Consider the following 26,920-nt stretch of genomic DNA (forward strand, 5'->3'; position numbering starts at 1 on the left):
AGGAGAAGGGTTGGTGGGTGGGACCGGCATGGTTTTAAGAACGTGTCAGTGGAACGGGACATCCTTTCCGACAAATTTGATTATCCCATCCTTATTCAGCCATGAATACCCCACACTGCTGTTTGAGGTCAGCTAGCCAGCAAAAGAAACTGGAAGATAAGCCCTTCATGAGGGGCTGACATGTTTCTCATTCAATTCCAGGCAAGTCTCTAAATCAAAGCCTTCGTAATAGTCATAACTGGGTGGGTGATGAGATACATACCAATGGTATATAACAAATAAACTATGGGCTTTAATTGAGATACTTCCGTACAACTGGATACCTCCAGGTTTTGTGTTTTATCAACAAATATCTAGATATGGGTAAGTAGAATGTGAACATACATGAAGAAACTGTGCTGTCCATATTTATTCAGGAGAACTCTTGTCGGCAAATGTCAATCACAACAGGCTCAAATTAATTTCTGCTGCAAGATTTCCACAAATTTGTCTTCACAAAAAATAAAACTCTGATTAGTGAAAATAAACATGGTCCATCATTTAGTCCAACAAGTGGAGAGAAGATGGTGGTACCCCTAAACTAATGCTCCAAGACGTAGGTTCAAATCCCATTATTGTAGTCGATGGAATTTAGCCTCAGTAATGATGACTATGAAACTATTATCAATTGTTGTTTTATTCTAATTCCCATTCTTTCAAGTCTTTTTGAAGAAAATCTGCTATGCTTGCCCAATCTGACCTAGGTGTGATTCACAATCTGCAGCAATGTGGTTAATCTTTTAACTGCACTCTGAAATGGCAAATAAATCAGTTCAAGGGGAATTAGGGGTGGACAACAAATGCTGACCTCAGCAGCATCAACATCATATTAATTTTCAAAAAGGCTTATGTTGTTATTTTATCCTCTATGCCGGCTTTTTGTTTCTATCTAATTGGTCCCACTCACACCTACTATCTCCCACAGTCCTAAAAATGGTTCTCTTTCAAGTGTTTCCATCCTTCTGTTATACATGACAGTCAGAACTCATTGTGTAGAAACCTTTGTAGCATCTCATCACTGATTCCTTTGCTAATCATTTTCATTGTTGCTGATCCCTTTGCCACTGGAAACAGTTTCTAGTTACTCACTGTAAGAAACTTCTCGTAAACTCAAATCCATTAAGTTTCCCCTTAACATTCTCTGCTCTGAGGTAAAATACTATGTTACTTTTAGGTAAAATAGAAAGGTCCACAGAATGGTTAGAGTGCATTTAGCTCATCATGTTTGTGCAGGGCTGTCTCCTCCAGGGTGATTATTAAACTTAACATGAGAATCAAAATATTTTGTTGGACTTTTTAAAACATTTTCTTTGATGGAATGTGGATGTCAAACCGAATGGTCCCTGAACTAAGTGGCTTGCCTGATAAGTTCGGAGGCTGGTCATATTTAGACAGCAGGGTAGTAAACCAGGTGGTATTTTGCCACAATCGTTATTAGTTTCATGCTTTTATGAACTGAAATGAAATGTCCTTAGCTGCAATGATGGGAAGGAACTCGTGTCCCCAAAGCTTTTCTGAATTATTAACGATGTGAACCATTGTGCCACCCTCTACTGGAGGGATGCTGATTCAGAAATGTTCATTAAAATCAGTGCTCTGTATCGTTAGGCTGAAAGTGCCAAATGGGTTCTTTCAGGTCTGGTCAAAATATATACCAGAAGAGACGTGCACTTTGATATAATGTAAAATTACTGTCTGAATCTAATTTAGATATACGCAAACTAATGAATGAATCTGTTGGCTTAAGCTATTTAGATATGTTCACCTGGTGAGTCTCACCGTCTTTTGCCCACTGGGGCTCCTCAGTGATGACTCAATGATGACTGAACCCCTGTCAGATGGTGAAATACAGTGAGACACATCAGTTTGCACATGCATAAAGTAGTTTAAACTAACAGATTCAGGCATGGTGGCTCAGTGGTTAGCACTGCTGCCTCACAGCGCCAGGAACCTGGGTTCGATTCCACCCTCCAGCGACTGTCTGTGTGGAGTTTGCACATTCTCCCCGTGTCTGCGTGGGTTTCCTCCCACAGTCCAAAGATGTGCAGGCTCGGTGGGTTGGCCATGCTAAATTGCCCCATAGTGCTGGGGGATGGGTCTGGGTCTGGGTCAGATGCTCTGAGTGTCGGTGTTGGGCCGAAGGGCCTGTTTCCACACTGTAGGGATTCTATTGAATTAGTTTGTATATAAAGTAGATAAAACGAATGGATTCGCTCATTAGTTTGTGTAGTATATATATTAAGTAGATTAAGGTAAATTTGCTATGTATTGAAGCGCACGTGTCTTTTACATTCATTTTGATTAGATCTGAAAGAACCCATTAGCTACTTTCAGACTAACAATGCATACTCCAGGACTGACACATGCAAAAAATGTTTTCAGATTAATATAATCAAATAATTTATTTACACAAGGCGTTTTCCTTTTGGTGGAGATATGGAATGAAATAATGACAGACCACGGAAGGAAGCTAATCGGTGTTACAAAGACCAGAGTTGCTGTAGAAACTCAGCCGGTCTGGCAGCATCTGAGGAAAGAAGGTAGAATCAACATTTCGAGTCCTGCGACCCTTCCTCAGAATGCTGCGAGACCGGCTGAGTTTCCCCAACTATTTCTGTTTTGTTTCAGATTTCTAGTATCCGGAGTCCTTTTGTTTTATTTAAGCTATGTAGTGTGCGAAGTCGTTGTGGAGAGGTGACTAACTGTTGAGAGACTAAAGAACTGTAAGACGGTTAACGCGTACAGATTTTAGCAACCTGGTAATTTGTGATATTGACACGCAATAATGTTGGACCTCAGCCACCATTCCGTGATCTTTACCCACAAGATTATTGGTTCAGTGCTAAAGTTCCTTTGATATAATCCTGTCAAAAGGGGCAAACAAACGAAAAAGTTCAGCTGAAAAGTTTAATGCGGAGAAATTTTATGTAAACTTGCACTGCTTTAGGGGATCATGTCGTCGTCTTCAGTGGTCCAGACGTGGACACTGTGAACGTGGTGAAAGGTTGAGGAGCTCTCAACAAGTTGCGTCATTTTCCTTTGCAGTCTTAGCCCCGAGCACTTCTTAGACAGCCTTGCGTGCGGAAAGGTTATCTTTCTTAATCTCTTCCCCAGGACAAGAAGTCAGGTATCTGAAACGGGAACTGGTTCTGATTTTTCGTCTATTTACCAATGGATTCAGAATGTGCAGAGTCACCAGCCACCTCATTAAGTACAAAGGGAGAATAGAAGAACATCGCAATCTCCAATTATATCCGGGGCAATTTCACCTGAAAGGGATGGAGCTCCTTTTTGTCTATTTCATTAATAGGTTTTAATGAGCATTGCCAGAAAAGCGAGCAGCACCGCGGGAGCTCGAATTTCACTGCTACGCACGTCCCACGGCTTGCAGAATATTCTAGGGCAACTCTGTTTGCAGGAACCCATAGTGAGAGTCATTGACTCCTACAGCACGGAAACAGACCCTTCGGTCCAACTCGTCCATGCCGACCAGATATCCTAAATTAATCTAGTCCCATTTGCCAGCATTTAGCCCGTATCCCTCTTAAACCCTTCAAACCCTTCCTACTCATATACCCACCCAGATGCCTTTTAAATGTTGTAATTATACCAGCCCCCACCATTTCCTCTGGCAGTTCATTCCACCCTCTGCATGAAAAGTTACCCCTTGGGTCCTTTTTTAATCTTTCCCTTCTCACCTTAAACCTTTGGACTCCCCTACCTGGAAAAAGACCCTGACTATTTATCCTATCCATGGCCCTCATGATTTTATAAACGTCCAGAAGATCACCCCTACCTTCTATGCTCCAGGAAAAATAGCCCCAGACTATTCATCTTCTCCCTATAGCTCAAACCCTCCAACCCTGGCAACATCCTTGTAAATCTTTTCTGAACCATTTCAAGTTTCACAACATTTTTGCCATAGCAAGGAGACCACAACAGAACACAGTTTTCCAAAAGTGGTCTAACCAATATCCTGTATAGCTGCAACATGACCTCCAAACTCCTATACTCAATGCACTGACCAATAAAGGCAAGCGTACCAAACACCTTCTTCACTATCCTTTCTACCTGTGATGCCACTTTCAAGGAAATGTGAACCTGCACTCCAAGGTCTCTTTGTTCAGCCATGCTCCCCATTAACTGTATAAGTCCTGCCCTGATTTGCCTTTCCAAAATGCAGCACCTCATGTTTATTGAAATTAAACTCCCATCAATTGCCCTTCTCCAAGTCTCTTACACCATAAGTTCCAGAGTACTGTACTGATTCCTGTGATGGCAGGATTGATGTATGAGGAGAGATTGGATTAGTTCATAGAATCCCTACAGTGCAGAAAGAGGCTATTCAACCCATTAAGCCTGCACCGGCCCTCCAAAGAACATTCCAGCCCCCTACCATATCCTTGCATTTACCATGGCTAATCCACCTAGCCTACACGTACAAAGTCACTACTGACAACTTAGCATGGCTAACTCCACCGAATCTTTGGACTGTGGGAGGAAACTGGAGCACCCAGAGAAAACCTGTGCAGACACTTGGAGAATTTGCAAACTGCACACAGACTGTCATCCAAGGCTGGAATCAAACCCTCGGTGCTGTGAGGCAGCAGTGCTAACCACTGAAGTATGGTGCCTCCAGTTAAGACTGTATTTATTGGAGTTTAGAAGAATGGGGCTTGGGGGGAGGGGTGTGGGGAAGGGTTGGAATCTCATTGAAACCCATAAAATTGTAACAGGACTAGACAAGGTAAACACAGGATGTTCCCAATGACCAGAATGTCCACAAACGTAATTTAAAGATATGGCACAGGCTGTTTAGGACTGAAATGAATGGAAATTTCTTCAGAGAGTGGTGAGCCCGTGGAACTTTCTGCCACGGAAAGCAGTTGAGGCCAACACACTGAATGTTTTCCAAAGGACTGAGATATAGTTCTTAGGGCTAAAGAGATCAAAAGGTATGGGGAGAAAGGTAACATCAGCCATGATCATATTGAAAGGAGAAAGAGGTTTGCAAGGCTGAACGGCCCACTCCTGGTCCTATTTCCTATGGTGTGGCCGGGTCAATTAAAACGTGCTGACTTTGAATGAAACTGACTGTTCAGCTGAAACAAAAATGGTGTTTTCTCTTCACCCACCCTTTCCCTCATTTCTTTCAAACTCCTAGCCTGTTCCTCTCTTCGTCTTTCACAGGTTAGGCCAGCATTTGTTACCAGTCCATCCCCAATTATCTTTTAGCTGAGTGGTTTGCTCACCGGGCCATTACAGAGAAGCAGATGAGAGTCACAGGCACTAGCCTTGCAAGCCAGACTTGCAAATTTGGAAGGCCACTTGTTGACCTCCAGATTTATTTTAATTCCATCAGGTGTCCTGGCTGGATTTGAATGCATCCCTGTAGCCTCACCTGCCCTTCTAGGGAATGTGCTTTCATGAAGTTCATGTAGCTTATTGTATCTCAGAGACTTCTTTGGCTGCTAATTTTTTTTGTCACTTATCAGTGTTTAATACAGGGCATAATTCCTCTGTCTGATACTGGGAATTTAGAAGTTTTGCAGGCAGTTGGGATTAGTTTAGAATGGCATCATTGTTGGCACAGAAATGGTGGGCAAAAAGGCCTGTTTCAGTGCTGTACTGTTTCATATGTTCTTTGGCAGCATCTGTGGAGACAGAAACAGAGTTAATGTTTCAAGTTCAGTATGACTCTTCTTCTGAAGGGTCACTGGACTGGATAGGGCGAATAGCCAAAGTCTTTTTCCTAAGGTGGGGAGTCCAAAACTAGAGGGCATAGGTTTAAGGTGAGAGGGGAAATATTTAAAAGGAACTTGAGGGGCAAATATTTCATGCAAAAGGTGGTGCATGTATGGAAGGAGCTGCCAGAGGAAGGCAGTGGAGGCTGGTACAATTACAACATTTAAAAGGCATCTGGATGGGTACATGAATAGGAAGTGTTTAGCGGGATATGGGCCAATGCTGACAACTGGGACTAGGTCAGGTTGGGATGTCTGGTTGGCCAAACGAGTTGGACCGAAGGGTCTGTTTCCATCCCCTATGACTCAAAACATTAACTCTGTTTTACTCTCCACTGATGCTGTCAATCCTGCTGAGTCTCTCCAGCATTCTCTATGTTTGTTTCAGATCTCCAGCATCCTCAGTAATTTCTTTTTATTAAGCTGCCTTTCTAGCTGAGGCCAGTGAGATTACCGCTCTGCCTTCCATGCATTAAGAAATTTATAAAAACCAAAAGAACTGTGGATGCTGTAAATCAGGAACAAAAACAGGAATTGCTGGAAAAGCTCAGCAGGTCTGGCAGCATCTGTGGAGAGAAATCAGAGTTAACGTTTCGGGTCGAGTGACCCTAGTGACCAGTTCTGAAGAAGGGTCAATCGACCCTAAGTGTTAACTCTGATTCTCTCCACAGATGCTGCCAGACCTGCTGAGTTTTTTCCAGTAATTTCTGTCTTTTTTGTTAAAAAAAATTGTATTGTCGTGCAGTATCTACAGTATGGCCCACACAGAAATTCCCTGCATTTTCTGGAGAGCTGTTTGCTGAGGGCTGAACAGGAGTCTTTACAACTTTCCTGGTTGTGCAGCTAACTTGTCAGCCAAGCTAGCGTGCGATCTGGGTGCTCTCTGACTGATTACTAGAGGCAAAGGGGTCAGGAATCTATAAACACTGAGAGTGACCCGGGGCAGAGTTGGAAATGAGAGCCTGAGATCAATTGCTCAGAGAGAGTCATTGATCTGGATTGTTGACGTGACTGGGAACAGTAGCGTGCGAGCGGATGCTCACTTGTGTCTCCAGTTTACAAACTAAGGTAGCTGAACGAAAAAAAAAGAAATCACAAAAATGTGTCGTTCATAGGGCGGGAGAAGAATTAGGAAATCCGAGTTTCACCACGCCTTCTAGACACGTACATTTATTCAGTACTTTTTATCCCTGTGTGGGTTTTTTCTTGCCGCTTTCCAATTTGTTTCCAGAATGAAAATAGCAACAAACTTTTAGGGCTGGGGGTAACAACTTTACAGATAACCGGCACTTGTTCAATTTTCAGCAGCTTCTGCAAATTGAGGGGGTTGGGGGGGTGAAAGAGGGGTTGGTGGTGTTTGCTCAATTGCAGGAGTTGGAGTGCACAGCAAGATCCCACCGGGCTCACTGCTGTTAGGCTTCCCGCAATCGAAGAGATGACGCCTCCTAGTTCTTATAGCATGCATTAACCACCACCCTATCTTCCCTCGGCCCAGCATGGCAATTCAACATAGCTTTTAATTTTAACGACAGTGCACGCAGTGGGAAACGTGTAAAGGATGGCTTTTTTATTGCATCATTGAAATCTGACTGACAGACTGAGGCCTGGCACGTTGCATGGGAATGTTGCCCCACCTAAGAATGGACTCTCTCCAATTCTGGTTTCTCGTTCCTTTAAAGCTGCCGCCATCACACCCCCACGCCCCATACCTAAATCAACCCTTGATTCCCAATGCCCTTACCAACTATAGGACCAACTCCAATCTACTCTGGAGTGTCATCATCTTCCCATCTTTAGTTTGAATCACGCCTGTTGGGTTTCTGTTGTTCCTGCTGGATTAGAAACATAGATGATAAGAGCAGAAGTAGGCCATTTCACCTCCTTGAGCCTGCTCTGTCCATCAATGTGGCTGATCATCTAGCTCAGTACCCTAATCCCACCCTCCCTCTCATATGCCTTGATCCATTTAGCCACAATAATTAAATATCTGCTTCCTTCTTGAAATCACACATTGTCTGGAGCTCAACCACTTATTCTGGTAGTGAATTCCACATGCTCACCACTTTGCAGCTAAAATTTCTTTTCATCTCAGTCTTTAAACTATGTCCCCTAGTGGTGGACTCCCCCACCATTGACAACATCCTTCCTGCCCTCTAACCTTTCTAGCCCTGTTGGAATTTTATACATTTCTATGAGACCCCAGCCCCTCATTCTTCTAAACTCCAGTGCATACAATTCTAATAACTCAATCTCTCTTTATACATCAGTCCTGCCAACCCAGGAATTAATTTGGGTAAACCTTCACTGCACTTCCTGTATGGTAAGAACAGCAGGCCAAAACTGCTGACCATATTCCAGGTGTGGCCTCACCGATGCCATGTATAACTGGAGCAAGACATTCTTGTTACTGTACTTGAAAAGGAAACTCGAGTAGGGAAACAATTCTTATTAAAGTCACGAAAAGAATCCACTGGGAATATGGGCCATGTAAACATACCCTCCTCCTCTCTAACTTGACTGCAGCTTTTGTTTGACCACCACATCTTCTTACAGCACTTAGTCTCTGCCCTCCATTCAGGCACACTTTCTGTTCTAGGAGCTGCATTTTTATCTATTGAACCATAGCTAGCTTCTCCTGCTCCTGTACCATCACCTCTGGTATCCCTTAAGGATTTATCTTTTGCCCTCCCATCCCCCATCACCATCACATCTGATGGCACACGTTTCAATTTTGAATGTACACAGTGGTAGTCAGCTCTGTTTTTACTGATCCCCTCTCTCAACTCCTGCTGAGGTGCCAAATTGTTAGACATGCAATGGGTAAGCAGAACTTTCCTCCAGCTAAATATTGAGAAGGCTGAAGCAATTGTTTGCTGTCCACACTCCAAACCCCATTTCCTAGTTACCGATTTCATCCCTCTCCCTGGAAATTGTCTGAGATTAAGCAGATCTGTTTGCGACGTTGGTATCATGTTTGATCCCAAGATGGGCTCTCAACCTGTTTTTGTGCTATCACAAGGCCAGATCCATAGTGCAGCTTGGCTTTGTCCCATGTCAGCACGTCTATTCCTGAACCCACTTCATGTTATTGTTATCACCAGACTTGACTATTCCAATGCACTCCTAGTACATCTCCCACATTCTACCCTCCATTAATTTGAGAGCATCCAAAACTCTGTTGCCCATCTCCTAATGTGCAGCAAATCACATTCCTCTGTCAACCTGATCGATATTGCTCAAGAAATATCTTGACTTGAATGTTCTTGCCTACCTTGTTTTCTCCTTGTGAATCCTTGTTTTCGAGGGCCTCCATGGCCAATTTCCGCTCCCATCCCCCCCCCCCCCCCACCCCCTATAGCTGGTACCTCCCTCCAACTCCACAACCCTCCGAGGTATCTGTTAGTAGTGGCACGTTCTCAGTTATAATTGTTCCATTGTTCGTGACCATACGTTCACTTGTCTTGGCCCAAACTTTAGAATCCCGTCCCTAAAACTCTGTAAGTAAAAACCGAAAGAATTGCGGATGCTGTAAATCAGGAACAAAAACAAAGTTGCTGGAAAAGCTCAGCAGGTCTGGCAGTATCTGTGAAGAAAAAAATCAGAGTTAATGTTTCAAGTCCGGTGACCCTTCCTCAGACCCCTCAAAACTCTCTACCTTGCTTTCCTTCTTTAAGAAACTTTTTAAAACTGACCTCATTGATTTAAGTTTCTGGTTATCTGATTTAAAATATGCTTATGGATCGGTGCCATAAATTGTTTCACATTGTTCATATAAAGTGCCTTTCTGAAGTGTGCTACCCAAATCAGAACACAATCTTCCAGATAGCATCTAATTTGACCTTTCTACTACTGTAATTTACTTCCACCCTTTTGTGTACCAGCCCCCGTAAGATGAAGGCTAACATTCCATTAGCCCATTTCATTGCTATTTGAACTTCCCACTCATTTTAGCTTCCACTCTATACTATTTAGCAATTTAATATTTAGAAAACATTTTGAACTTTCTTGCGTGAGTCCAAAGTGAAGCCTTCACACTTGCCCACATTCAATTCCATCTGCTACAGTCAATTAATCTCTCAATGTCTCATTTCTAATCAACATTACTTATGGCCCCATCTGGAGTACTGTGCACAGTTTTGTTCTCCTTATTTAAGAAGGGATGCAAGCATGTTCAAAACTAGTCAGGGAATGTTCATGCAACTGATGGGGTGCGGTGGTCAATCTATGAGGAAAGGTGGGCTTTTTCCACTGGAGTTTAGAAAAATGAGAGATGTTCTTATTGAAGCATTTAAGATCCTGAGGTGTCTTGACAGTGTGAATGCTGAGACGATGTTTCCCCTTGTGGGAGAGACTCTGGTTCAGAGGGAAAGATTAAAAATAAGGAGTTTTCCATTTAAGGTGGAGATGAGGAGGATTTTCTTTTCATTGAGAGGGTCCCAAGTCTTTTTGGAACTCTCTTCCCCAGACAGTGGTGGAGGCAAGAGAAGTGGATTCCTAACAAACCAGGAACTCAAAAGATTGTTGGGGTAAGTGGGAATGCCCGTAATCTTATGAAATGGCAGAGGGATTGAATGGCCTCCTACCACTCCTAATTTGTATGATTGCATGGTGACATCTATTGTTAACAAATTTGTAGAGAAGTCCCAATATTCCTTAACATATATTCTTTAAAAATATAGTCAAAATCTAAGGCCCAGTCCAGATCCCCCGGGAGGACCAGCTGCAGTACACATCCATTATCCATATCTCTGTACTCTGTCCCCCTACTAATTCCCCATTCATTCTCAAAAATGTTCCCCCCAATACCATGTGCTTACACTGTTTTTGTGTACATTTTGAGATTGATTTTTTGCCATTTTTCTTTCAACAAGTAAAAGAAAGATTTCATTTATGCAGAGCCTTTCACAATCCCAGGACATTCCAAAATGCTATAGAGTTGCAGAAATAATTTTTGAAATATAGTGGTACAATGTGAGAAATATGGCAACCAGTTTGCTCACAGCAAGCTCCCACAAACTGCACACTCATAACAACTAAACAATTTTGTTTCTCAAACTTCGTTGATTGCAAGATAAATTTTGGTCAAGGCACAGGAGATAACTCCTCTGCTGCAGTTCAAGCTTGTGCCATGGGATCTTTTATGTCATGAGAGGAGCAGACAGATTTAAGGTACCACCTGAAATATGGCATCTGAGACACTGCAGCCCTCCCTCAGTACTGCATTGCTACATTAGCAAGTACTGTATCTTAAATCTTCTGATCCTGAGGCAAGAATGCTACCGACTGAGCCATAGCATTGAGGCCATGCGTTTAAGGAAGGCATCAATGGTTTATTAATTAACAATACATGTTGAGCCAGTGCTGTGCTCCACGTGTCTATGGATCAACATGAGTGCACATGAGGAGAGAATGAGTGGGATTTCTGACTATGACACAGATGCTGTCCCCCAAGAAACATGCATCATGTGCCCCTCACATGTTTCATAATGCTGGGAAAGGAGGTGAATCACAGAGGCTTGTGACACTAGTATGCTCTAGACTTTGCTAGCACTCAGACCATCGTCCTGTTCCTAAGTCAACCTTAGAGGGGAGGTCCTGACGGTTGGCTTTTGAGGCTGATTAAAGTCTTCAGTTCTGCAACGGCTCCTTCCAAACCCATAAGCTGTACCACCTACAAGCTCAAGGATACTAGAGAAATTGGAAAATCCCTGTCTGAAAGTTCCTTCAGCCACCCACCATCCTAACTTGGAATTATGTCGCCACTGCTTCACTTGTCACTTACTCAAAAACCTGAACTCCTTCCCTAACAGCACGGTGTACATATCCGCACCTTATGGAATGCAGAGGTTCCAGAAGGTGACTTACCATCTCTTTCCCAAGGGCAATTAGTAATGGGCAAGAAATGCTGGCCAAACACGTGGCGCATGCATTCTATGAACAATTTATTGAAAAAAAAAGTTCTGGATTTGGAAACATGTGAGGGGATGGTTCCATGATTTGGCAGCAGTTGGATGAGCAATCTGTGGTTTGGCAGAACTGTGGGAGGAAATGTGGGATTTGAGCGAGAATTTCTGGAGTGGTAGTGAATGATAGAAGTGTTTGGCAAGTATTGAAGTAAATGAGGGAATTGTAAAGATTTCTTTGTCTGTTCCTCATTTTGTTTGCACACATTCATTGTCAGGGTAGATACACGCCCATTATTTTATAAATCATTCAGAAAAATGGTCCCTACTTTTTGAACAAACCTTACTTTCAAATTTATAAAACACTGTCCAGCAGTCTTGTTACTCATTAAGAAAAAATCCAAAATTTATATGAGGAAATGATATTACTTTCAAATAAGTTTCAAAGTTCATACTGCAGGTTTTCAAGCCCCTAAAACTTTGCCCGACATAAACCAGACTTTGCTATTCATTAAAGGTGAAGTAATGACAAACAACACATGCCAATACTGCAGCTGTCAACAATCATAACGAATTTTTTGACACTGACTGTAAACAAATCCAAAAATGGTGTCATTTCTCAGAGCAGTTTTAAAGTCATTCAGGAAAAGTGAACAAAGAAACTCATTCTGCTGCCGTTTCTCCCTGTTCTCCTCCATAAACACGAGGTTATTCAAAACTCCACCCATACTCTAACTTGCACCAAATCCTGGTCACCCATCACTGTGTCCAGTTCTGGTCACCCTAGTATAGGAAGGATATTATTAAGCTGGAGAGGGTTCAAAAAATATTTACCAGGATGTTGCCAGGAATGGAGGATTTGAGTTATAAGGAGAGATTGGATAGGCTCAGAGTGTAGGAATTTGAAAAATGACCCTACAGAGGTGTATAAAATAATAAGGGGTACAGATAAGGTAAATGGCAGGTGTCTTTTCTCTAGGGTGGGGGATTTCAAGACTAGGGGGCATATTTCAAGGTGAGAGGAGAAAGATGTAAAAAAAAGACATGGGGGCAATTTTTTTACACAGAGAGTAGTTTGTGTGTGGAATAAACTTCCAGAGAAAGTGGTGGATGCGGGCACAGTTACAATGTTTAAGAGTTGTAACCAAAGTTGTAAATGCAGTACTGCAGGTGCAGCCTCGCTAATGCTTTGCACAGTTGCAACAACGCTTCCTGACTTTTACACGCTATTCCTTTAGCAGTCCAAGATTTCTGCATTCATCCAATGCTGGACTCTTGAGAATCCCTGATTTTAATTCCTACACCAATGGTGGCTATGCCTTTAGTTGCCAAGGCCCCAAGTTCTGAAATTCCCTTCCCTACACCTCTCTGCTTCTCAATCTCACTGTCCTTCTTTAAGATGCTGCTTAAAACCTATCTCTCGAGCCGTGTTGAACCACGAGCAGAAGCAATTTACAAGAATGTTTGCAGGAATTAGAAACTTAAGTGATGGGAATTGATTGAAGAATTTGGGATTGTTCTTCTTGGAGAGGAGAAGGCTGAGAGGAGATATGTTTGAGGTTTTAAAAATTATGAGCAGGCTGGACAGAGTAGACAGGGAGAAACTGAACCCGGTCTTAAAAAAAATGAATGAGCGATGTGTGAACAAAGCAAGGTGAGGTGAGAACAATTTTTTTCACTCAGCATGTAGTTAGGCTATGGATGCACTGGAAGCAGGTTCGACTGAGACATTCAAGAGAGCGTAGGATGATTATGTGGATAGAAATAATATGCAGAGATATAGTGAGAAGGTAGGAGATTGGGACTAGCCAGTAGAACCAATTTAGGCAAGATGGGCTGAATGGCTTCCTTCTAAACTGTAACAATTCATTGATTCTGTGATATTTTTAGTCATTTGAACTAACATAGCCTCACTGTCAAATCTTTGCTTAAACTGTTCCTTGTGCTTGTTTGTTATTAAATTGCTATAGATATTCACATTGTTGTCTTTCTTTTCTCTCTCAAAGACACATTACTTTGTTCAAGAAAGCTATTATGAATTATGTTTTCTGATGGGCTTTAACAATTCATTCCATTAAAATATGTAAAGAATTCTTTTGACTTTTTCCTTTTTGCTTCTTTTGAAGTATTATTCTAACTATTGATTTTTGGACCCAGTGATGGGAATTTTCACCAATTTATTTAATCAGTATCCCTAATTTTATGCACGCCTTGCAGATCTCCAATGAGTTTTATTAGTTCAAGCAAGAAGATCCTCCACAGATTCACTCTTTTTTCTCACAACTGAAGTCTCTTCTATCTGGTACCATCCTCCTGAATCGGTCCTGCATTCTCTCTCACCTTTTTTACTGAATCAACACAATACTCTAACTGTAACTGAGCCATTAATTTATTTCCATTTACTCTTATGTTTCTGTTTTTAGATGATCATAAAACCTAGGATTGCATTTTTTTTAGCTTGATCAACTTGTTCTCTCATTTATAAAAGTTTGTGTCAAAATTTCTCCGCTTGCCTGCTTCCTCGCTCCATTCAAAGTGTACATATCCTCCTGAAAAGTATTGCTCAGCATTAAACTTCATTTAACTTCTCTCTATCTAATCTTCGACATTACATTGTTGCTTCAGAAAGCTAGTTGGTGAAGCATAGAGCTGGATCCAATCCTAACATTCTTTTAGAATTATTTACAGAGTTGCACATTATAAGTGTGTACATCCTAACTCAATAACCACATGTTTAGTCTGTTTATCTGTTTATAGGAGCTCGAGTGAATCCCCAGTTTATAAACCATCTGCATGAAATTAAACACATATAACATTGCGTAGTGTGCAGCAGTCAGTTTGAATTTATATTAAGCTACAGGTAACACCTGATAAGATCCCAATCTTTCCCCAAGAAGTGGACATTTCATCTTCATAATTTCCATTTATTCAGAATGAATTTTAAAAAAAACCTGATAAAAATCAGTGAGTATGCAGTGTTTGGACTTGTTTCCATGATTTGCTAAAGGAATAAGCCCTGTATTTGTCACCAATACAGCACTCAGGCATTTTTCAGATCCATGTTCATCATCTCCAATGATCTATTTCATTGGAAAATGACCATTCTTATGCTGTATCTATTTATTCACCAAGAAGAAAAGTATGAGAGTTTATTGTCTTTAGCTGACCAGGACCTGCAATCATTTATTCGGTCTGCCTTTCTGCAAATACTGTAGGTTGTGATAAAACAAAATTACAGTTTCAGCTTTTTAAATGATTACCTTATCTGTGTCTCCTGCGAATATTGGAATTGTAGGTAATGTTTGGAAGGAACTCCAGGCTCTAATGTTTCTCTGAAAAAAAATGCTGGAAATTATAGCAGGTCAGGCATCATCCACGGAGAGAGAGTAAGCTAACATTTCGAATCTCGATGACTCTTCATTACAGCTGCCTGAACAGCTGTGATTTCCAGCATTTTTGTTTTCAGTCCAGATTCTAGCATCTGCAGTAATTTGCTCCTAACTAATATTTCTCTGCTGATTTAAAAAAACTGAGACTTTTACTACAAAGCATTACAACCAGCAGCTAACAAGAGAAAGCTTAAAGTTTGAATAGGTGCTACCCTGTTGCTGTGAGATGACATCAGCAACAGCCACAGAGCAATGGGGTTGTTGAAGAATTAGTCTTGCTACACTACAGTTTCATGCAGAGACACTCTCACTCATAAAGACAACTTTTAAAAATCTTTTGACACTTCATTGCAGTTCAAGATGCCATCCAATAAGTCACTTGATCTACCTGCAGGTAACCTTTCAGCATTTCTGCTTCCTGGATGCTGGTATGGCCTCTAGTGTATGTAACCTAGGTGCTGCATTCAACTGTGAAATAGTCCAGGCATTTTAGATTCTACAAGCTCTCCAGTCAAACAAGGGCAGTGCTTACTAGGCCTGGAGAACAGCACAGTGGGAAACCATTTATTCCTGGTCTCCCTCCCTACAAGTTTGTTTCTAGTTTAAACAGTCAAGTCTGTGTTGAATTTTTATAATGTTTATTTGCTGGGATATCTAGGTGTATGGCACTGAAAAAAGTTAAAGTTTTATCACATTTTTATTTGGTTTCTTCTTCAGAATATAGTTGACATTTTATGTATAAATAAGTATTGCCACATTAGGATCCCAATTATGAGTATACTAGACAAGGAGGATTTTTGTTATAATCTGTCAACAGACTATAACCTTTTAAAGAATACAATGCATGGAAGAAGCAAGGGTAAGAAAATAAGTAGTAGCATTCCAGGGTTGAATTGAAACATCAAAGAAGTAATCTTCATCACACAAACATGAACAAAACACATATAAGCATAATGATTAAATAGGTATACAAAGAGATGAGATAATAATTCTCATCCATATGCACTATGTAAAGAATAGCTTCTCCCGCACTGTTATCATACATATGAATGGACCTCCTATATATTAGAGTTGACCTTTCTCTCCACCTTCTTTGTAGCTGTAACACTATAATTTACATTCTGTTCTATTACTTTGTTGTACTTGCAGTTAAACTTTTCTTGCTGTTTAGCTGTGGCTAAGCTTTTCACAGATTGCAATTAAATGTTTGATGCAGCCAAGAAAGGTTCCAACCTGGAATGTCACTGGTGTTCTGGATATTTTACAAAGGTTTTCAGTTCCTTATTTTTGAAAATTGAGTCTTGGAAATGCCTTGAAAAGTCAAAGTAAGGCAATTAAGCATATGAGCTACTCCACCATTCAATAAGATCATGGTTGATCTGGTTGTGGTTTCAGCTCCATTTCCCTGGCTGCAACTCTTTTGCTCTGAATCACAATTGTTTCCATGAGCTCCCACATGCTACAGTCTTGATTCATCATCATCTGAAATGCCATCCTTAATTTTTTTTATAATTTAATTATGTTAAACTTTTCTTATTCATTAATGGGATGTGGGCATCACAGGCTGGCCTGCACTTATTTTCCATCCCTAGATGTCCTTGAGATGTGGTGATGAGCTGCCTTCTTGAATTACTGCGGTCTATTTGGCTCAGGTATCCCATAATGCTATTAGGGAGGGTGTTCTAGGACTTTTATCCAGTGACATCGAAGGAATAGCAATATCGTTCCAGATCAGGATGGGGAGTGGGTTGGAGGGTACTTGCATGTGGTGGTGTCCCATGTATCTGCTGCCCATTTCCTTCTAAATGGTAGTTCCCATGGGTTTAGAAGGTGCTGCCTATGGAGCTTTGCTGAATTTCTGTAGTGCATCATGTAGGTAGAACACACTCTGCTACTGGGCATCATTGATGGAGGGAATCAATGTTTGTGGATTTGATGCTAATAAAATGCCAATCAACTTTGTCCTGGATGGTGCTGAGCTTCCTGAGTGTTGCTTGAGCTGTGCTGAACCAGGCAAGTGGGGAGTATTCCATCATACTCCTGACTTGTGCCTTGTAGATGGTGGACAGGCTTTAGGGAGTCAGGAGTTGAGTTACTTGCTGTAGGATTCCTAACCTCTGACTTGCTTTTGCAGCTATGGTATCCATATGGCAAATCCAGCTCAGTTTCATTCTCACTTACATTGCCTTTTATATATTTTATTAACTTTACCTTTACATAAGACAGTGTCCTGGTCAGTTAGCTCATCCATGCTTCACCCCTGGCTCTCAAACAAGCTGAAAGAATCTCAGTCCTTGACAATTGCAAGAGTTGATGATCTTACACATTTGCCTTCTGAGTCTTTTTACTTGCCTCATGAGCACAGCCTCCTGTCGCTCGCCATTGACCAAATTAGTAGGCCTGATCCCATCTTTCTGATCTTCATTTTAGTTCCTTGTTAGAAGGTACTGTCAAGGGAGCCTATGTGAGTTACTCCAGTGCATCTTGTAGATAGCCCAACCTGCTGCCACTGTGCATCGGTTGTGGAGTGAATGAATGTTGAAGGTGATGGATGGGATGCCAATAAAGTGAACGGCTTTGTACAGGATGGTGTTGAGCTTCTTGAGTCTTGTTGGAAATGTGTCCATCCACGTAAGTGGAGAGTATTCCATCACACTGCTGACTTGTCCCCATGGGTGAGCTGTAGGGAGTCAGGACGTGAGTTACATGCCACAGAACTCCCAGAATCTGACCTGTTCTTGTAGCCACACTATTTATGTGGCTGATCCAGTTCAGTTCCTGGTTAATGTTGATGATGGAGAATTCTTTTGAGCCCAGGCTCACTTTGGGAAGCCCTGATGTGGACCCAAGTCTGATTGTATTTTACCAGCTGTTAACCTCTTAAATCAATCTTGTATGTGCACTAGAGTTCAGAATCCTTCAGATGCATTTATCCTATTTTCTACTCTTAAACATTAGCTACTAAAATTTTGTACCAAAACATATGAGAGATAAATTAAACTTTTTCAACAACTGTTATGGATGAAATAACATTGCCTGCTGAACTGGACAGGAAACAATAATTGTGGATCATGTTTGTTGACCTGTCCATTGTAGCACAGGTACCTTTCGATTCATTTCTTGCCATATTAATATATCTGATTTTAGCATGAATTACGAGGCACTGCTTGCCCTTTCTGAGACACAATAAATCAAGTGGTTACTTTGCTGCTATTTGTTGAATGTGTGGTTGAATGCATTAAGCTAAAGGGAACCAGTGACTAGCTCAGTACAATTTCTGTCCTCATGTGATTCACACAGGTCTGAATCTGTTCTTGGTGAAGTTGCCACTTAAGCCGTGGAGAGAGTAACACTGTGCCAATGAATCAGCTTGCATTTCCTAAACCACACATCTTTTTACACCAATGCCTATTTATCAGAGAGCTTGCACTGTGGAACTCCATCTGTAGGCAGCTGGAATGAGGCTGTGCTAAATTGGCTCACTTTAAAGAGAAACTGAACTCTCATGGCATCAGTGTCAATTTGATAGCACTGCACATTATGAAGATAAAAGGACCAGGGGCCTACCCCACTGCCTAATCAGTTATTTCAAATATTTCTTCACGTCATCAATGCAAAGTAACAGCAGATGTGACTTCAGGAACCGTGCCCAACCAGGCAAGTGCTGTAATGATACTATAATTTAAACACTTCCTGAACATGTTGAGTCCATCAAGGTTAAACAGAGTTGCAATGGAAATGCTTTAACATTGAGTCATTTCTTAGCAGAATTATAAAAATAAAAAAAACTTGGTTAAGTTGAACCTGGTTACGAAGTCACAGGAGGCAGAGATCAACATTGTAACCCTGTAGAATTAAAAAGTGAAGCAAAACAAAACAACTTAAGTGTATTGTTTTCACATATCATTAAGCAAATATGATAAAGTATCGGAGAGTTTTGCCTTCTTATCTACAATCTGAAATTCACATTCAGTTTGAGGATATAAAAGTGCTGTGCTAAAAAGCCAATAGATCTAATAGGTAACCAAGATCCCAATTTTTGCCCTCAGTTCAGGTGTGCAGCGAAAGAATTCCCATATCCACAGCCCTAATCTTTAACATTAGCTTCCCCTGTGTTGGGTATTTGATCCAGGCATGGTCTGGATTCGAAGCTGGTGTACATGACCCAGCAAGAACTGAGGAGGCAGTTGTGTGCAGACATGGAGCTAATGGAAGGCCTGCCTGGAGGATCCAGTACTGTGTGCAAATTTTTAAAACACAATAAAAACATTAAATATCCTTCCCCTACCCCTCACTCCTCCTGCACGCACACATTCTCCCAGTGGCCCTTCTGCTTGCCCCCCAGTGATTTGTCATAACCTCTATGCCATCTCTATCCCTTTGACCACCCCAGTGGCCTCTTAAATCCATCACAACTTAGGTCCCATCCACCACTCTTTGCCCTTAAACCTGCGATGCTAACTTACCCAGTGTCTGCCATGGTTCAGACCCAAGGACTCATGCAGAAATGAGATGAAATAAAGTTCTACAAAATAAAGTTACAAATGTTTGTTGCAGACTTCCATATATTGAAAAAAAATTGTAAAAACCCATTTAGTACATTTACTTTCTTCAACTACTTAATGCCTTATAGCAACAAATACTGCATTCAAGTGCACAAGCGTTGGATTTCCTAGGCCCACATCAAAGAACAGATCACCACTTGGAGCTGTCAATCAAATTGTAAAATGGCAAGCATCCCACTGTCATAATGGATTGTGGTGAAATCACTCACGCAATGCTAATCTGGTCATGGAAACACTCAGATCCATGCCAACAAGCAGAATGAAATAGATTTAAGGATTTCAAGGATTCGATTGATACCTTGACAAGTGCTGTTGACACTCCTGACAGGCTCCTTTGACAAGAGCCTCTGATAGTTAATAGTCTAACCACAGCTCCATTGGGGTTAACGGTAATGTAATAATACATGTTTAATGCACAATTATGCCTATTTTTAACAAATCCAAAGAGGACCATACCTGCTCCAGAGTTTCCTAGGACCACATCCAAAGGGAAACCCTATCTCTCCAAAAGGGAACCTGTGCAGAGATGGGTCCTAATGAATCCACAAAGTTCAGACATGATCTTGCCAGAACGAATCAACATACACCAGTTTCACGTTCCAAGGTGCCCAAAAGTCCAAGTGTGCAGTGGGGCCAGCTGATGATTTAAATGGCCAGCTACCTCTGTAAAACATGCATGTGTGAAACCTCTCCCAGTCACCAGTAAAAATGAGAAATGATGTGTTTGCCAGTGGGGCATGTAATATTTGGCTATTTTCACCAAAATGGAGAGACAGTTGTGATGAAAATCTGGATGTAGGAATCATTAATGTTGGCATTCCATGCATAATTTTTGACCAAGGTGAATATCATACTCCTTATCAAATTGTAAGTAAATAAATTGTTATGATCTATCAGGGATACTTAACATTGGTTTTCTGATTTTTCTTTCATGCTGCATTTTTCTGGGGGATCCAGACAGGAACATGTTGACTTTGGAGTTTCATTCTGTAATAATGGGTTTCTTATCTAACAGTAATGTATAGTAACTTTCTTAATGCAGCCATTGTCGATGAATATGAATGTTTGATGGAATGGTGAAGAAGAAACTGTTGTCACTGATAGAAAAGTAAACCAAATTTAAGATCAAAAGAACAGGAGAGGAGATGAAAGAAAATTTTACTCTGTTTTGCTACGAAAAGGCAGCTGTTGCAGGTACAACACAGTAGCAACATTCAATACGGAATTGGATGCTTGAAAGGGAGGAATTTTCTGAGTAATAGGGAAAGTAGAGGGTAGTGAGGCTCTCTTTCATAGAGTTAGCATAGACATGATGGGCCAAATGAGTTCCAACTGTACAATATCATAGAGTCATAGAATGGTACAGCTCGGAAACAGACCCTTCGGTCCAAATCATCCATGCCAACCAGATGTCCTAAATTAATCTAGTCCCATTTGCCAGCATTGGCCCATATTCCTCTAAATCCTTCTTATTCATATATCCGTCCAGATGCCTTTTAAATATTGTAATTGTACCAGCCTCCACCACTTCCTCTGGCAGCTCATTCCATACACTCACTACCCTCTGTTTGAAAACGTTGCCCCTTGGGTGTCTTTTAAATCTTTCCCCTCTCAGCTTAAACCTATGCCCTCTAGTTTTGGACTCCCCCACCCAGGGAAAAAGACCTTGGCTATTGATGCTATCCATGCCCCTCATGCTTTTAAAAATGTCTATAAGCTCAATCTTTGAGGCTCCAGGGAAAATAGTCCCAGCCTATTCAGTCTCTCCCTGTTGCTCAAACCTAGAAACACCCTTACCAATCTTTACTGCGCCCTTCCAAGTTTAACAATAACTTTCCTGTAGCAGGGAGACCAGAACAGAACACAGTATTCCATATGATTCCAGCATTGTTATGGTTTGAATAAAGCCTAAAAAAAATCTCAAAGCACATTTGTGAGGAGGTAGTGGCTTGCTGGTAATAGCACTGAACTAGTTACCCAGAATCGCAGCCAAATATTCTGGGGGTGTGGATTTGAATCCGATTAAACTGCATGTTTTATGTATTTATCTACTTTCTAATCAATCTGTTCAGGGATGTTATTACATTTTTTTAAATTTCAAAAATATACTTTATTCATAAAAATTATCCTTGTACATATACAGAGTCACAATGCAGTTCAGTTCTGTACAGTAGCATATTAAGGAAACAAACAAACATTGCAGTTTGACTCTATGCAAACAAACCAAAGAGATCTCTTACATACACAAGACTGTATTTACATATGTTTGAGGCACTAGGAGGGTCTGATAATTGAACAGACGCCAGATTAACTTCAACAGGAAGACCTCAGACAGTGGTCTTTCCCCACTGCACCTTGGTGGCAGCTGCTCTAAGCTTTAGTATGAGCCTCAACATGTAGTCCTGGACCTTGGAATGTGCCTCTGGAACAGATGGGACTTGAACCTGAGTGTGTTGGCCCAGAGGTAGGCACACTACCACCGCATCACAGGAGCCCTTTTCCCATAGTGTGAGCCAGTGAATATAACCTGTGAGCTCCCATACCACGACTTGTGTAACCTATCTAGCAGGCAAATGCTTAATGCATTTGAGTTACATTGCTTGATCTAGAGTTAACGCCTTTCATTTTACATGGGTTGTTATCTTGGCTAAAATACCAGATGAAGTAAATACTATATGAATGCATTAGCACTCATCTACTGACCTTGTCAGCTATCATTCCTGTTGTCTAATTCGTGAGGTCTTATAAATAGAAGAGAAAGCTGTGAAGCAAAGAAAGCATCCTTTAATTAAGTTTTCCATTGAGAAATAGACTAAAATTGCAATAAAGTGGGTTTTTTTACTCCAGAAAAAAAGTTTAAATATAGTGAATCCTGGTGGAATGGTCAGACTGGTGGGTGTCTAATCTGCAACTCTCTTGCTGTCCATTCATCTAGAAAATAACAACATTGAATAAGTTATAGCCCCAGGCTTGAAGATCAAGTGTGCCTTTGAGTTAGAAATAACCATTGCTGAATTTGTTTTGAATGTTGTAATTGGGGTAATTGGCCAGGAAGACAACAGACTGAAGTTTAAATTAAAATAAGAAGAAATACAATTCTGAGCAGCAAGGACATCAAAACTTTAGAATTATGTGCAAAAGAGATTTATTGGTACACAGCCAATGATGAGGGACCTTCAGTTATGTGGAGAGACAAGAGAAACTGGGGTTTTTCTTGTTAGTGTACAGAAGGTTCAGGCAATTTAAATAATGGCATCCAAAAATCATGAAGTCCTTTGATAGAGAGTAAATTTGGAGAAACATTTTCACTGGCTGGAGGAGTGGTATCCAAAGGACACAGGTTTAAAGTAATTGGCAAAATAACCAGAGGTAGCATGAGGTTTATTTTTGAAGTGGCAAGTTATGATGATCTGAATTACATTGCCTGAAAAGGCACAGAAGCAGATGCAACAGGAAGAACTTTCAAGAGGGAATTGATCTGTGGGCAAAAGAGAGGGGAATAGGAATAAATGAGAAGCCCTTTCAAAATGCTGGCATGGACATAATGGGCTGATTGGCCACCGTTCATGCTTTCTCATTCTATAACTCTAAGATTGGTTAGGCTAATTATGAGGTGATGGCTGGGTATTGCCACGTTGGAGTTTATAAAGTCTGGAATTTGGAAGGAATTGGATGATGAATTCCCAGTTTTGAAATATTGGCAAAGAATTAGTCCAGGAAGGAGACTGTTCAATAAATCACCGCAAGGATACACAACAGAAGGATATGCACAAAAAGACAGTTGGAGTTTAGGAATGTTCCGAGGGGTAGTAGTTGTCATATGGATAAAATATAGAGCAAAAATGGTTAATGATGGATTTAGGTTTAGGTTTTATTGTCACATGTACTCAAGTACAGGGGGACAGGAGTACAATGAAAAGTGTGCAGTGTTGCTATTTAGTGTGCCATCTTACATACAAAGGTACCTAGGTACAAAATCTTAGGTACAAAATTAGAAAAATGAAGAAATAAGTTACAAAGTTCAACACTACAATTCTAGGAGGGTTACTTAAGAGTTTCTTTCCAGTTCTTATACATTGACTGTTAAAGAAAATACAGACTTAGTTATTTGGCACCATTTACATTCTCAGGACATCCCAAAGTAATTTACAGTCAATTAGACACTTTATTGGGTTATAGTAACTATTGCAATGTCACAATTAAAGTTACCATAACTGAGACCGGTAATTTATTCCAGACATATTCAACTGACAGAATCTAAATTCCCTAGCTGCTTTGGTAGATTTGAACTCATTTGGCTGAATCGTCCCATTCCCATTTTAATTCACACCCATTTTACATCTTGTTAGCTTTCTCCACTATTAACATCCCTTTGGCTTTTGCACTGGGCTTCTACACCATCTGCCCTCTTGCTCCTCATCTGCCTCTTTCAAAAATATAAAAAGGAACCTATTTTCCAACACCTTACAGTTCTGAAAAAAAAGTCACACCGGACTTGAACATTAGCTCCATTTCCCTCTCCATAGATGTAGGCAGACCTGCTGAGTTTCTCCAGGACTCTCTGTGTTTATTTCAGATTTCCAACAAGCTTTATTGTTTTTATTGTCAGAATCATTATTAGCCTGGGCCTCTGCGTTACTCATCCAGCAACGTTGTCACTGTGCTACTTAACCACAGCCTGCCCTACTGCTGGGAGCAAATTCTTCAGAGATATTCCCAAGCACTGTAAAATTCCCTTTTGAGTGTCCTCAGACTTTCCTCATCTCCTCCACAGAGCAGATGCCTTTGGGAGAACTCTCCTCAGTGCCATCACACCCTGGGACATGCCACAAGTCTAACAATGCCCATAGATACGAGCACAGCTTGTTTCTGTTGCTGCTACATTATCACAAAGAGACTCATTTAATTTTGTAAACTGATTGATCATCATGAAGAAAAGTTTTGCTTTTGACAGAATATCTCCAGACTACTATTTCATACACAGATGAGTTTCCAGCATAATGCAATTTAAAAATATTTATGTATAAATAGAAAAGATCTAAAATACACTTTTCCAACTACCTTGGCATTGTGGCAACAAGAGCTACTCTCAGAGCAATGGGGTATTTATAGCATAATCTTACGCACGTAGTTTAAATGCTATTGTGCACAGGAGCCAGAGGAAGTCTTATCCCAATGTTCTGCTTAATTAATAAGGTATCTTTGGCCATAGTTATAATGGAATGTTTCAACAGATGGTTTACGAGATAAGCAAAGCTATGGATAATGATGTCTTGGAAAAAGAAATAGCTTTCCTTAACAATGGAGCTACAAGTGCTTGCTATGGAGGTTGTGCGAATTGTGCGTGAGGATATTTAGCTTTCTTTGCTGACATAGTAATTAGTTCGTAAATTAACTTGCTCCAAGGCCCGCAATAATAATGAAAGAACTGGACTTGTCTATATTGGACTGTTTTGAAATCTGCATTGTATGGGCTTTGTCTGTTCAAACCTAAATTGGCAAAGTGAGATCCTGTATATGTCAGAGAACCCTGATGCATGTTAATGTAATCAATCTAGCCTCTTTCAAAGTGAAGTTGATCCCAACAGGAGGCTCCTTCCACCCATTTTGTGTGGCTGTTCTCTGTCCTTGAAACATCACTGCAGATGTTTCAGTGAGCTCACTGAAAATCAACCCTTCTGCAATGGCTCCTAGTTTTTTCTAATATCCCACCTCCTGACAGACAATAGAAGGCAAAAATGCTGAATGAATTTGATTGTGTTAATGTTAATCCAGAATTGCCAATCCAGAAAGATCTTCAGAACTTATTAAATATGCACCTCAAGTTATGCAAAACTTCCTGGGAGTTCAGGGAATGCCTTTAACGATGTAGCTTTTGATGGAAAGAACAAATGTGGCACAACTTCTAATGTAACAATATGGTGAGTGAGTTAGTAGAGTTAGTTAGTACTGTTAGTAGAGCCTCCAGAGTTCCATCTCCCTTGAAAGCAGTCACCTACACTCAACAGGATCCACACTGTCCATCAGAAATAAAAACAGAAATTGCTGGAGAAACTCAGAAACTTGAGTTCAGAAGAAGGGTCATTCCTGACCTAAAATTTTAACTTTGATTTCTCTCCAAGGATGCTGTCAGACCTGCTGAATTTCTCCCGCAATTTCTGTTTTGGTTTCAGATTTCCAGCATCCACATTTGTTTTGTTTCCATAGTCTCCCTACAATGACATCACATATCCTCCATAAATGGAATTTCAAGGAAACCCTGTGACTCAGGTCAGGCAGATCAGTTGTGTTCACCATATTGTGAACAAATGTGGAGGATGAAAGTTTGCCACAGGACTCAAGGCAATCCAGTGAACAACACACAATGCTGTGACGTGGCTGCCCAACAAACTTAGACTGGCAAAGATATAAGATATCATGCTGATAGAAGAGACAAAGTCTTCCCGTTCAGTAGTAGTGAAAACTGACCCTGTTGCGTTCTTTCTCTCTCCACTGTTAAAACGGATGCAGAGCATTCATTTAAGATGTCAGCTATTTCCTTGTTATCCTTCATAGTTTACATTGCAGTCAAGCTTGCATTAATCTTTAACCTCATTCTACTCCCTTTTACACTCTCACTGTATTTATAAAAAACCTTTATTGTTAGCTTTGATATCCTTTGCAAGTATTTTCTCCTATTCTTATTAAAGTCCTTGTAACCTTTTATAGCTTTTTATTGCCCCACAGTCCTGTAGGATTTCCACATTCCCTTGCATTTTTTGTAAACCTTTTCTTTCAGCTTGCTACTGCCTCTTGTCTTGTTTGCCGACCAGGTTTGTTTAGCTTTACGAGTGTGGCTTTTACAATTTGGGGATAATCACTGGTGTAATATTGTAACCAAATGTATCTATAAACACTTCCCAGTACCTGTAGTTACACCCATTAAGAGCTGAGCCCAGTCTACTGCAGCTTTGTCAGATTGATTTAAAGCCTGTCTTACTTAAATTTAAAATATTGGATTGTGATTCTTCTCTTTCATCAATCTAATATTAAATTTAATGTCTTTATGATCACCATTCACAAGACATTCATAATAAAGATCATAAAGAATTAAACTTAATTGATTTGTTAATTCTAATTCATTTGTTAAATGTGGCTTCATTAATGCACTTTCTCTGACCACCAACTTCTGCAATGGGATTGCACCCAGATTGTCTAGCTCATCAGAGGCAGTGACCCTAACTATTATGCCACAAGACATCTATTGGAAAGAGTGAATTAGCTTTACACATTGTCATTGT

Source organism: Rhincodon typus, chromosome 36 (genome assembly GCF_021869965.1).
Source record: "Rhincodon typus isolate 14 chromosome 36, sRhiTyp1.1, whole genome shotgun sequence".
Taxonomy (NCBI): Eukaryota; Metazoa; Chordata; class Chondrichthyes; order Orectolobiformes; family Rhincodontidae; genus Rhincodon; species Rhincodon typus.